The following is a 14,896-nucleotide window of genomic DNA, read 5'->3' as shown; positions in this document are numbered from 1 at the left end:
TTTTACCACTACTGAAATTTTAATAATTATTAGTAATAATAATTATTACTATTATAACTACTGGTTGCATGTAAGGGAAAACTCAAATATCTACTTTTTCCAATAATGGCTACCAACAATATTAAGAGAAAAGTCTTCAAAGAGATGTAACTGCAATCTGCAATCTGATAATTATTATTACTCTTCTCTCACATATCACTCATTCTCATCAGGATTTATTTTATAATAAAGAAGAATTTCAAAATTTAAACAAAAATAGGCTTCAGCTTCTGAACCAACCTCTATTTCATGTTTTGCAGGTGAATATGTGAAGTGTTCTGTACTTATAAAGGGAAAATCTGTTGTTAGCTTCATAACATCCTTAGAATCATGCATCATAAAAAAATTAAGACTTTTATCAGTTCTGTTGGAAAAACAAAATACATCTACAAAATGGATGGGACAGCATTTTGAACACCAGATATAGCAGAAAAAAATTAGATCAATGCTTTCAAAGACAGCGTGTTGGATTGCAACTTCCAATATTTCTGTGAAGAAACTCAAGTTAGTTGGTGTGGTGTCAACTCAGAAGATCATGAAACATGTTAGAAAAAGTGCATTTAAAAATTCATATTTCCTGCAATTTATATGGATCTCAAATCTAGAATCTTTTGGTCTTGAAAATTAATTTCCACATTAATAAGAGATTATAAAGATGAATAAGCTTGTAACCAATCACAGAAATGTCTTGCTAGTGATACTTAACTTTGAGGACCTATTCACACATTGTCAGTGTTTTCATTCATGCAAGCGTGATCACAGGAAACGATGAAAGAGCAGTTTTAATAATTTCTTCGTGACTGTCAAAACTTCAAATCTAAATCCAAGTCTGGCGGAGTGAATGCAACTCTTCAGAAGCTAACAGAACTGAACCCAATTATATTAGACTGAACTTGGTCCAGAGACTAAATTGTTAACTTCACGTACAAGTAGCCTTTCCTTTCAGGTTAGGGAGAGCTATGTGTGACATTTATGTCCTTAGGGGAAAGTGACAATAATCTGTAACATGTTTACTCCTAACTTTGTCCTCTTTTAATGATTTTCTTCAAGTGCCATAATCATGCACATGTGAATTCATACTCAAAGTCTCCCCATACACACCCCTAAGCAGAAGTCTTGAAATGTTTTCAAAGTCATTGTAGTAAACACAGTGCTAGATAATTTATAGAACATAAATTATATAGAACAACAGTTTTTCTTTAAGTATGTGTTGTTACTGTACTATGTTCTCAGTTAGGAAAATACTACCTTCCTCTTTACAACCTTGATTAACTTTCATGGGATTATTTTTGCATTTTTCATACTGTTAATTTACTAAGACCAGAATCAGATATTAAAGACAAATTCCTAAAATCCAGACTACACAAAGTATATTTTATTTGCAGTAGTGATACCATTGTAGATCACTTATTTGCTGTTAAAGATGAGTGATGTTTTTTGAGAATATTGCAACAAAGATTACCCAGAACTGGTTACGTTCTGTGCTGCAAGAGCTTCAAAGCTGAGATTCTTTCAGACTGATGAAACAGAGAGAAAAGGAAACTACAAAGGATATGAAATCTTGTTATCAGGAGAAGGCGGCATAAATTTCATAGAAACTCATTTTACATTATTTTACAGCATTTCTTAGGGATCTTGATTTTGGTGTGTTCTGTTGCTTTACTCATCTATTTGTAAGCACTCAATCCAATTAAGACCATAAATTCATGGATTAATATTCCTTAATATTCTAGCCCAGGCATATTAACATCTTAATCACTTTCTTAGAGCAGAATCACCCAGCTCATGCCCCCATTAAAGATGTGGATTAAGAAAACATTCCTGTCTGCAGTGAGAATAGTTTAGTTCAGGAACTTGTCATAAATAGCATCAGGTTTTTTCTAATGAAAATGGTGCTCACTTAGTCTCTCATGTCCACATATTAAATGAATTTTTCTTCTAGGATATTTGAATAAAAAATGAAGATAATTTGTTCTTAACAGCAATGCTGGCTGCCTTCCTCCTCTACCATACTGCAAAACCAAACAATAAAACAATAAAATATCCAAAAGGAAATTAATAGAAAAAGTGGGTCTAGCTCTTTTTCTGTTAACAGTTTCTCCTGGGCTTCAGCTTTCCTGTCCACAGAACAACTGTGACTAACACACTCTCCTCCCACAATGGGATCAAATGGTGGCAGCATGGCAACACTGACAATTAATGCTAATTAGAATAATTGCATTTAAAGGAAATCAGTTGTGTGTCAGAGCATGGACATCTGTTGGCACAGAGTAGGGCAGAAACTAAAAGTACATACACACGTTTACACTAGCAATTAAATGCCCAGCCACATTTGTACCAGGATATTTCCCTGGTAACATCCTAGATCTGTTTAATCAACTAATTATTACCATTATTTCCCATTAGAGATATCAAATTTATCATAGGTAGTATCCAGATGAAGAAACCATAAAGACTCAGTAAGTCCTTTTCCCACCTCTCCCAACCTGCTCTTGGCCCTCACACTTCTAGCCAGCTCATTTATTGCGTTCCTAAACATTCATGTGAACACAGACAGATCATGCAACTAGATGAGTTTTTAAAATTACATATCCTCTCTACTGACATGCCTTACTTTTATTGACAAAGACTGTTGTCAAACTGTTGGAGAATGACCAGTGTTTCAACTTCGAAGAAAGTGTGAGAAGGGTATACTTTCGCTTCACTGGGGCAATCAGAGTCGTATGTACCCTGAGTACATCACATCTGCCTCAAAGTTTTGCAGCAACTTGGGCTGCATTCAATTTTGCTAGGGCAGATAAGAAAGTAGGAGCAAAGGCTCCTGGTCCCACTGCAGAAAAGAGGAAGAAAAACAGATGAAAGATTATGCTTGTTCATCTGGTTGATAATGGGAGGGGTGGGTGATACCACCACTGATTTGGGGGGGTCTGTCCCCATCTATCCCTCCTTTCAGTGATACCAGCCGCTTGGCACCCTGGTACCTTTCTGTGTGGCATTGAGAGCAGTAAAGGGGGCCTCTTGGGACTCTCTTACAAACATAGTGCAGAGAAGGGTCATTAATCACTTTGCTACCCGAGCCATTTTGCCTCTGTCTAGAGCAGCTTCACGTTACTTGAAGGATGGTCACGGAATTAAGTGCTGCTGGTCTTCACCCAAGTCAAAATGAATAATCTCTTCATATAACAAACTAATTTGAAACATTAAAGATTCCTCCATGCCTTCCTTTTAATCTCTGTATTTGAAAACATGTCATATTTTCCAAAATCATTAAAGTCTGCCAAGAAAAAGAAATGGCAGGGGCTTTAAATCTTCCTCTACAAAACACACAGGATAAAGTCATGTGTCCAACATGTTCATTCACATTCACAGGCACACTTGAAAACACAGGAAAACCATCTCCCCAATAAATAATCTCCTAACAATTATATCCATAGATAAGCAGTCTGACTGATGAGAGCAGAGTTTTGGCCTGCATGTAAGCTCCTATAAGTAATTTGCATTCTTTTCCTAATTAATAAAAAATATATTTATTAGCTCATAGGATTTCATGTTTCATATGTCTAATTATAAATTTTTATTAAATGTTAAAACAGAGAATGATATTCATATAGTTTAATCAAGATTGAACAAAGCTATTAATTATTATTTGAGTGGTTTTAAGTGCTGTTGAATCATATGTGATTCAGTTGTTTTCCCCACTGCTAAAGCAATGGGATTTTTAGCAAGGCACTGAGGATTTCTCAAAGACTGCCCACTCTACTTTTCACCCACTCACAATACATCCTTCTATCTTCTCAATCTCAGACTAAAAATTTCTCATGTATTAAATCTGAAGGTCACTGATTAGGTTGAATTCATTGATCATTACATAATTTCATTCTCTGTTTCTGTTATAGGAAAAATGGCTCAAAGCCTCTACAAGTCTGATGGCTAACTCCAACATCTCACAATACTTCTTGATGTCTCTACAAATCTTAGACTCAGTTTGTCAAACTGCTAGATTATCAATTGAAATTTAAAACAAAGGAAATTTCTAGTTCTTCAGCTCAAATAAGCACACGTATTCTCCATGCTCAAAAACTATTGTCATAATTCTTTGAAATTGCTTTTTTTAAAAAAAAAAAAACCAAAACACTCTAGCTTGGCAAGGTTGCTATTGGCTGTTTATGATTGTATTATCAACCCTCGCAAGCTAAATTGTCTCAATGAATGGACTTAGAAATATCACCTCTCCTTTCTGCGCTACTGTGGATAATAATGGTATTTATGTCTCCCTGAGAAGTATTTGAAGATCAAGTTAAGTATCAACAATATGACATCCAAAGGCTCTATAGAAGTGTAAAACATTGATATAAGTAAGCAATACTTACTACTTAACTATGGAAGACATAGGTTAACTTCTCAAGGGGTGAAATTTAGACACTATTTGTTATGTGAATATCCCGTATGTTTGCCAGCACAACCAGAAACTGAACAAAATTACAAGAGACTTGGGTGACTCACTGGTACTGCTTCACATTAAATAAAGACAACAGCAAGCATTATCTGTGCTGCATTTCCTGTGCTCCAAGCTCCAAGCTCACTGTTCTTTAAGAGAAAATGGCCACAACCTGAGAGGATGGAATTGTCAGCCTGGCTATGCAATTACTTTCTCATTTAATATTACTATTGTTGTGACTGCCTAGCATGTGCTCTGACAGCCACAGCAGGGAGCATTTAAAATGTTTGAGGGTTTTTGTTTTTTTTTTATTCATTCAATTTGATGTTTAAAAGACTAGTGATGCTGTGAAATGACGATTTCTCTGATTTCTCCAAGCAGCAACAGAATAACACTTTTCTGTTAACAGGATGAATTTAGAGGTTGTTGCATTTTTTTCATTTTTTTTTTTCTTTTTAATGCAGTGCTCTGTCAGGGGAACTAAAAATCTAGACAAAAGCCTGGTTTATCTAAACAATTTACCTGCAGTTTTAAAAGCACAGGTAGGCTTCTCACAGATTAATGGAAAATAAAACCTTGTAATAACAGGTTTCAAAATATAGTATAAAGCTTAGATGGCTTCTAAGCCATGCCCTGATCCACAAAAGGACTTCAGCATCCACATGAGCACTTAGCACCTAAATCCACGAGTGTTCTCCACAGAAATGCGCACTTAAACTTTGGGCCTCCTTGGATGATGACTAAAAGCAGTATCATCTCCGCTTATCATTCGTGGAGGTAGCACCTTGGCTATGTTTCCTTCTGGCAAGCACCTGGCAAGGCTAGGGACCCAGGCAGTGATCTTGGCAGTGATTTGGTGATGCTGTAGCAGCCAGGAGATCACACTGCTTCAATAGCTGCAGCAAGAACGCAGCATGGAGGCTGTGGTTCAAAGAAGTATCTTAGACTTAAGATGCTTCCCCCTTGGTTTTCCAGAGTTGACACATTTCCAGGGCTCTAATACCAGAATTGATGGTTTATCCATAAACAACAAGATACTGTTTCTGATAGCTTCTTCATTGTGCTTAATGACCATAAGGAGGAGAGGGGGGAAGGAAGGAAGAAATATTTGCAAAACGCTTTGCTCTTGCTGTAAGCGATGGCACACTCCCTTTGACTCAAGAAGGAGCGGGATGAGATTAACTGTAAGAAAGCTGAAGTGATGTGCAATCATAAACAGAAAGACAGGTGAAAATATGTTCCTAGCCTCAGACGACAATTTGATCTTTTTTCCCTGTGTCGCTTTTCTAGTTGAATGTGTGGGGACATTGTATAAGATTAACAGTTCCTGGCAGTTTCTCCAGAGTGCACACCAAGGGCCAGATTTCTGACCTCTGTTGGGATGAACTGATGCTGCAAATCAGGGAATAGTATTTTAACATGCACTGAAAACTATTTTAATATGCATTTCAATATTTCTTGCTACAAGACCCTTTCATTCTTTATGAAGGTAAGCCATCAAAGAGGGAGAGGGACAAGGCAGCAAGGCTCTGTACATCTTGAAGACCAAAAAGAGAAAAAGGGAAATGGAGGCTAGAAGGCGACAGGAGAATAAATGTAAAAGTGAAACCAGTGCAGCCAGGAAGAGAATCAACTACATGACTCTTGACAGGAATTCCTTTCTCATTAACCAGTTAATTTTAATACCATGTTAAAGTTAGAGTCTCCCATAACTGTTTTATGTACTAATTAGATGAATTTTTAAAGTATTGGGCAATATATACATCTTCTTCCTCCTTTGGTGAAATTTCATTGTTGGCAATGCTTTAAGAGTTAGAACTCCTACAAGAACATCACTGCCCCATCTAGATGCAGGGTTTTCCAGCACTCAAAAATTAGGATACTGTTCAAATGGAAGTTTTTCGTTCAGTTTCTAACAGACATGAGGAATAAGAGGGCAGTTTGCCAGAGGTATGGAGATACCTGAAAGTGGAGTCTCTCACCACACTATTTGGGCTGAGCACCAGGAAGGAGATGTTGAACATAGTGAAAGAAGCAAAGGAAATATTGAAGATAACAAAGAGGAAAAGGAGATTTAAAACCTCATAGCAGAAGGAAAACCAGGAAAGTCTTTTAAATCTTTAGTAACATTCTATCATCTGACTTGACATGTCTGTTTCAAATTCAAAATATTTGGGATAGTTGGGACAAAAAATGAGGGGCTTGTCATTTTACTTCATTTATTTTTTAAACATACACAGGAAATTCTAGGCCGATTTCTGCCATCAGCTGAATAACATAGTCTCAGCTAAGGCCAGCTGAACAAGAAACCTACTCAGAGCTAGAGCCACTGCTCAAGACGGTCTCTGCTAGAAGCACCATTTTAAAAAAGTAAATACAGATCAAGGAATTTGGAGCTGCCCAAGGTAGTTATTTTTTTTTATGTATATATATTAAATGTACTACTTTTCATCTCCACACATGAAAACAGAACCATTAGTGATGATATCATGTACTCAGATCTCTAAAGGGTACTGTGCACAACAGATGGGATTGTTTTTGACCATATAAAGTCTACTTTAGCTAATTTAGCTCATTTTAGTTATTTTAGTTCATGTTAGGACACCACATTTTTGTAAAATATTGTCATAGCAGGTGTATGCTTTTCCTAGGCTTTTTTCAGTTTCCTTTCTCTCTGTCCCTTTTTAAATAGTATTTACATAACATTTAAATTAACTTCTGATCACTTCAGGTTTAACTCTGCTATTATGGATAATTCACTGTGATCAAAAATGAGGTTTCCATTCCAATTTTGCATTCATACCTCAGCTACCTTATTGTTAGCCTAACAGGAAGCTTTCACCACAGAGGTGGCTGCTGTGATTACATTTGATCAACCGTAAAAGGGATTTCCCAGAATAAGGGATAGAAATGCTTTTATAGCCTTTTAGGTAATGTCAGGATTTTTTTGTTTTGTTAATATGAGCTTTTGCCAATCACTAACAGCATGATCCAAATCCCATTTGAAGGCAATGGAAAATCTCCCATTGAGTTTGATGGCCTTTGGATCAGTCCCTAAGTGCATTTAGACTTAATGAGATGTTAATGTGAATTTTATGCTGCTGTGTATATGAACAGATTTTCCAGAGTTTTTTACCCACTAATGCAAAAAGAGTGATCTGCCTTTTTAAATTTTTAAATTTTATTTTCTTGCTACAATTGGTATGCATGCAGAAGGAGAATTTATGCAGCTTGCTCCTTTCCCTGCTTTCTCCCCCCCCTTCAAACCTTTATTGGTGAGAGACTGCAAACCACAGAAAACACGACGCGTTCTCGCAGTAATCTAAATGAGAAGGAAATATCGCCCTCCCGATTTGCCTCATGATTGTGTTAGAACTTCGCTTTGAGGAAAGGCAAAATTAAGGCCTGACTACACACGCAGGCACAGAAAAAAGCAGGGGAAAGCGGCAAAGTGTTATTCTTTGTTTCTTGCTCCACCTGGCGGGGAGATGCGCGTATGGCGACGGGCCCCGGGGGGGCGGCGGGGCGCAGGCAGGTCCCTCCCCGGGCCAAAAAGACACCCCGGGGAGAGGACCTGTCCTGCCGCTTCCTTGTCAGATGGGGTTTTCGGGTGTTTTACGAGACCCGAGGAAGGCAGCTGGGGGTGCGAGGGGAGTGGGTTTTGAGTCAGGGGTGGCGTGGGGAGGGTCGGTGCTGGGGGGGAATGTGGGCTAGGGACATGCACAGGTTTCACGTTGGGCTAAGGTTTCTTCATTGGTGCAAAAAGGGAATGATGCTCCTTTTGCAGCTCTTAGTGACCCGCTTGCTGGATGAAGGAAAGGCAGTGGACGTTGTTTATCTGGACTTCAGCAAAGCCTTTGATACAGTCTCCCACAGTATCCTCCTGGAGAAACTGGCTGCCCATGGCTTGGATGGGAATACCCGCTGCTGGGTTAAAAACTGGCTGGAGGGCCGGACCCAGAGAGTGGTGGTGAATGGAGTTAAATCCAGCTGGCGTCCAGTCACGAGTGGTGTCCCGCAGGGCTCGGTACTGGGGCCAATTCTCTTCAACATCTTTATCAATGATCTGGACGAGGGGATCGAGTGCACCCTCAGTAAGTTCGCAGACGACACCAAGCTGGGTGGCAGTGTTGATCTGCTGGAGGGTAGAGAGGCTCTGCAGAGAGATCTCGACAGGCTGGATCGATGGGCCGAGACCAACGGGATGAGGTTTAACAAGGCCAAGTGCCAGGTCCTGCACTTCGGTCACAACAACCCCAGGCAGCGCTATAGGCTGGGGGCAGAGTGGCTGGAGAGCTGCCTGGCAGAAAAGGACCTGGGGGTGTTGGTCGACTGTCGGCTGAACATGAGCCGGCAGTGTGCCCAGGTGGCTAAGAAGGCCAACAGCATCCTGGCCTGTATCAAGAACAGTGTGGCAAGTAGGGACCGAGAGGTGATCGTCCCCCTGTACTCGGCACTGGTGAGACCCCACCTCGAGTACTGTGTCCAGTTTTGGGCCCCCTACCACAAGAGGGACATTGAGGTGCTGGAGCGGGTCCAGAGAAGGGCAACGAAGCTGGTGAGGGGTCTGGAGCACAAGTCTTATGAGGAGAGGCTGAGGGAGCTGGGGTTGTTCAGTCTGGGGAAGAGGAGACTGAGGGGAGACCTTATTGTTCTGTACAAGTACCTGAAAGGAGGCTGTAGAGAGACGGGAGTCGGTCTCTTCTCCCAAGTCACAGATGATAGGACAAGGGGTAATGGCTTCAAGTTGCGCCAGGGGAAGTTCAGGTTGGATACTAGGAAACATTTCTTTACTGAAAGGGTTATCAGGCATTGGAATGGGCTGCCCAGGGAGGTGGTGGAGTCACCATCCCTGGAGGTATTTAAGAAACGTGTAGACATGGTTCTTCAGGGCATGCTCTAGTGTCCAAGATTACTGGTTTGTGGTGGGGTGCTGTGTGGGTGGGTGATGGTTTTTGGTTTGGTTGTTGTTGTTGTGTGTTCAGGTGGTGGGTGGTGGTTTTGTTTGTGGTGTGGGTTTGTTTTTTTTTTTGTTTGTTTGTTTGTTTTTTTTTTACTGTTGGTTGGACTCGATGATCTCTGAGGTCCCTTCCAACCACTACGATTCTGATTCTGATTCTGATTCTTCACCGCTTTCACACGAGTTTGACTTCCTTGAGGATGCAGGGACATTGTGTGACTCACAGTGACAAAAAGATTAACCCATTCATTTCAATGGCCTAGTGCATGACATGATGGGTATGGACAAGCTTGCAGAGTTGTATACCTGTTGGAGAAGTATTTCACATATGAATAAATATAAATTCTCAGAAGAGTAAAATATGTCTTGTGGTAATGTCTCAGTCACTCTGAGAAGAAAAAAAAGTCATTTGCTTTGGATCAGTGACATTGATGACCTAGCCAGGAATGCTCACTGTGTGTAGAGAATTGGAGAATCAGCACAACATCTATGGTAAGAAGTGATTTTGACCACTGCGAGCAATTCCATTACTCTCAGAAGCTGTTATCACATCTCAAATCTAATCTTCTATAAATATTCAGAACATGGATAGAAATTAATGGCAACATTTTCATGGCCTTAGGCAGAAAGCAAGCTTTCTCTGGAATACACTCCTCTGCATCTTTAAAAATCTCAGCAAGAGACTCACCCCAAGCTGAACTACAAGTGAAGCCATGGCTCCAGGTAGGCTGGAGAAGGGGTGGCTGAAGTGACACATCCTCCTTAGGACAGCTGTCCCAGCAAAAAGGTGGGAAGTCTGCTTCAGGCTATGTGAGTTTTTCTTGTTGCTCACAGCCTAAAGGCCTGCTGGCTTTTTGGAGCTATCTTGGATGTGGCACTGTGAAGAGGCTCCAGGGTCTCAGACCCCTTGTCAGAGAGGAGGCAGTTTATTTGACAGTGCTAACACGGTGATGGTGATGTGCACATGAAAGCCAAGGATTACGCTGTGAACTGAAGCACAAGCAAAGAGATATCTGCATCTGGCCATGTTAGAGGAGCATATCCAGCTACGTGATCGAGTGAATGCATGCTGCCAGGGCTGTGCAACAAAGACTCTAGACATACATTTAGACACATGGAAAGAAGATGGCTTTCTGTGAATTCATAGCTGGACCACATGGCCTGTTTTGGCAGGAAAGATGGCAAGCTCTCATCTAGGCATTTGATAACACTAGGGTGGAAGTTGCTGCAAATTTTCATAGTTTTTTAGTTTCCCCAAGGGCTCATGGAGGAAAAAAAGTGTTACCAATAGAGATTACTATTAACAACAATTTGTTATTTTCTCTCCATTCCTTCAGTATCTGCTTCTGTGTTAAAAGCCAACTATTTGATAGGCTGCAGAGTATAGATTCCCATTGTGTTGACTGATAACTGAGGTATTTTTAAGTCAGCCTCAATTGTGTAAAATGTTTGGCATACCTGACTTTTAAATACGAACTTTCCTCAAACAAGCATCTTGGGCGGGCATTACAAACCCTCTTTTCCCAAAAAGCCTGAAGAGAGACACACTGTCTCTATCTTCCTTTAAACGTCATCAAACTAAGTCCATTTATTACACATTTCAGATTCAGCATAACAACTTCAGCATGATGTTGTATTTTAGGAGAGTGGTGATCTCTTAGATTGCTTGGAAACATTCTGTTCTTCAGGGAAAAGAAAGCATTAAAACCCAAAACAGAAAAACTTGCATTTACCGGAGAACTACTATATTATGCCCTTTGGCCAACAGTTTTCTGATCTAGCTAAAGTCTGAGTAGCCTTCAACGTTAACCACTTGCAGATCATGCTGGAGTATGGCCATGGGTAGCCATGGTGAATTTTCGATCTGCAATCACATCCTCAGATAGATAATTCCTGTGATTGGCCAGTCACGATAGCTCTATCAACTGGAACATTCATCCCACCCAGATCATACTGGTATGTTCAACACCTGGTTCACCCGTTTGCTCATGAATCCTGTCAGCAATGCAGGAACAGCAATAGTGCATCAGGCGAGCTGTAGCAGAAGATATCTTTTATCTACACTCGCAAGCTAATCACCCCGGCTGTTAGGTACGGTTTGTTCACTCTGTGAATTCCCCCTTGTGCTTCCCCTCTTCACCCTCATCTGTGCTGAGCAAAATAAGTATATAAATGAAAAGGAACTCAGGCTGACAGACCACAAGTTCGCTGCCAAAGGAAGATTAGTTCCTAGACATGTAGAACAAGAAGACATTACATTTTTTGTCATAGCTGCACTCAATGAGCAGAGATTATTTACAAGGTCTAGGGTTTAAGTGTGGCAGATGGATGCAGGCTAGCAGTTCCCATGAACAAAGATGCTGTTTCAAAGAAAAGGTGTGTTCAGCTTCTGGAAAAGAAATTTGCCTCTCAGCAGGGACTGGCAACTCTAATCTTATTTACATTTCTCATAGCAGCAGTATGCATCTCTCATTCTCAGCCCTAACTCTCCCTGCCAGCTGAAACTGTGCTATTCAGATAGATAGTAAATAATGTAGGATTGTGCAGATTGTCGTGAGGCCTTTTCCTTCTCTCTGTGCTGCAAACTCCTTTTCAGAAGCAACAGTTAAGCTGTCAGCAGAGTGGGATTACAAATCTGATACTCGGTACACTTTTGGACAGTTACAGCTTTCAGGCATTTTCCATGAATAGGCACCGATCATTTCACTGCCATGCGGGTGAGGTGCTTTGTTGGGTTAGTCATTTTTTTTAGTCGGGGATCACAGAAACAAGCAGGGGAAAGTGAAAACAGATATCATTTGGTAGACTCCTATAAGGTACAAAAAAAGCTCAGGCTGTAAGACAACTGCATTTTATTTCTAGGCTCTGAATTAAAGTGTCTTTCAACCTTCTTTTAAAGAATTTACATTGTCACAGCAAAAATTCTGAACATAAATGCTTATTGCTGTAAATATTTAAAACTCTGCTCTGTAAAAATACAGAAGAGACGTTAGCAAACATAGCTTTGTGTCTCATTATGACTTCTATACGTAATGAAAATGTCAAATATGGTTTCTTTTAAAATAATACTAGCACTTAGAGTATAATGGTGCACCCTTGAAGATGATACTGTTTTACAGCGTGCAAGCACTCATACTAATGCTTGTTGTAATAAAACAGAAACCTGTACTGCTATAAATTTTCACTAACGCAATTCTACTTAGAGGGCTGGAAAAAGTTGCCTTAATAATATGTTGTTCATTTTAATGTCAGTGTCATTCTTCATTCCTTTATTCATATAGGTTTATTAATAAACTTATTTGTCTGTCAGGCAAAGATGAGCAAACAGCCCAGACTGAAAACCCATAAGGCTCTGTTGATCGCACCTACAGTCAGTGTCTCTGAGCAGCCACCTCTGCTCGAGAGATTTCGGCTCACATCCTGCAGGCTATAATAAGGTCAGGAATCTCAAGCATAGTAATAAGGGAGGACTGCTCAGGTTTATGAAGAGCCTTATGTCTCTCTTATATCTGTCGACAACTGCTCCCGGGGGAAGGAGTTACAGCACTACTGTGCAGTGGCAAATGACTAACCCTATTCCATAGGTCAGAAGCTGAAATTGCTGGGGCTTGCATACATGGCAGGGCGACACCAGCCTGACACAGTGCCACCACTCACATCGGAAAAATCAACATGATCCTGTCCCACAGAGCTGACTCTCAACAACGTGCCTCTTTGAAGTAGAGACAACAAATGGCACAGGCTCAGGATAAACACCTGAACTCTGGCAACAAAGCATCTTCTTTTAGTTTTGATTAACAGCATAAGCAGCAACGTAGCAAGACGCTACCCCAGAAGGTGGAGCTCTGGCTTGTGCTAGTAGGGTAATACAGTTGCTCCTTAGCCCTAGATAAAATGGCTATGAGGATGGGGACAAGGAAGATAAATGTCTTTAAAAAAAAAAAAAAACCAAACCAAACAAACAAACAGGAAGAGAAACTCTGAAAACCTTGAAGTCAGAGATTATTAGAATTTGCGTGGTTTTTTCCCCCTCCATCATATCGCCATCAGATCCACTTACCATCATCTTGGCTACCTTACATCCTTAGTAGTTCAAGACAATATTTAGAGAAAAACATAAGGGGGGAAATGCATGTCATCTTCCAAAAAAAATAAATTTTTGCTGGTTTTGCTGAACGAGGAAGCACACATTTGCTTTTTGTTATTTATTGCCATTAAATGTGTTTACTAAAATAATGCAAATAGTTCCCTGGAAAGGGATGACAAATTCCATAGTTTTGGTAGTGAAAAATCCCCAAACAAGTGCAGCCTGTTCCTCCACCATATTTTCCAAAAGAAATGTTCCTCTAAGACTCTTTGCAGATGACAGTGGAAAGAATGTGTCTTCCATTGTCTGGTTACCAAAGAGATAATGTGAATTGCAATGAAAGTGAGTCAAAGAAACAGTTTAAGGGCAACATATTTCTTTGTCCTCAGAGTCATATGTGAAATTATAATGTTAAAGTGGAAATGTGGCAGGTTGCAATAATTTTAACCAAAATTTTTGTCATCAACAGCAATGACATTCTTTTTTTGCCAATAAGCTATTTCTTGTTTTACTGCACCTTTTCTTCACATCCATGCATCATGGGTGAGTTCTCAAAAAATTGCTTATGCCTTTAATTATAGAATGCAATGGTTTTTTAATTACATGGGAAACATTTTTTCCCCACCTGTCTCTATATATTCTTTTCTACAAATAGTGAATGATATCGGTACTCAGCTTTCACTTGAGCAACACCAACTAAGTAATGACGCCATCATTATGTCCAGGCCATGATGGGATCACAGCTTTTCAGTCATTTCTTAAAGCTACCAACCACACCACTTAACCAAAGCCATACAAAACCAACACCTTTCTACTTATTTTTCTTTTGTAACTTGTAGGAGTCATTCTAACTGCAGGTGTTCATCCAGCATCTTTGGCAAAAATTAATATGTATTCACATAACTCTGGAGCTCTGTTAGAAACTACTTTAGTCATTGAAAAGCTTGAGCATTGTCCATGTTCAACATGTTTTTTAAAAACATTATTACTAGACTCTTCCCTTTTCATATTATGAACTTTTTAGTGCTATGAAGTTAGTGCTGAGATTAATGAAAATGTTACAGCATAGAGGACTTTTCAGAGATGCAGAGCTGGGGAAAAAAGAAAGAAACCTTTAAGCAAAGGAGCTACTGGCTCACAGCATGGAGCAGAAGCTGGGGAGAAGTCAGTGAATACCAGATAGCACGAGCATGGTCCAAACCCAGCAGTGTGGGAGTTTTCATTACCTCAGAGTTCTGGCTTTTTTTTTTCTTCTTATCATGTATCCTCTCATTTGTCAATTGTCTCACGATCTTCTGACTGACAGGAGAAGTCAATCTCTGTACCACTATTCTGGATTATTTTATTAAGGAGAATTATTTAATAACAGGGT

Source organism: Numenius arquata, chromosome 1 (genome assembly GCF_964106895.1).
Source record: "Numenius arquata chromosome 1, bNumArq3.hap1.1, whole genome shotgun sequence".
Classification (NCBI taxonomy): Eukaryota; Metazoa; Chordata; class Aves; order Charadriiformes; family Scolopacidae; genus Numenius; species Numenius arquata.
The sequence above is the reverse complement of the archived record's forward strand: the minus strand, read 5'-3'. Positions refer to the sequence as shown.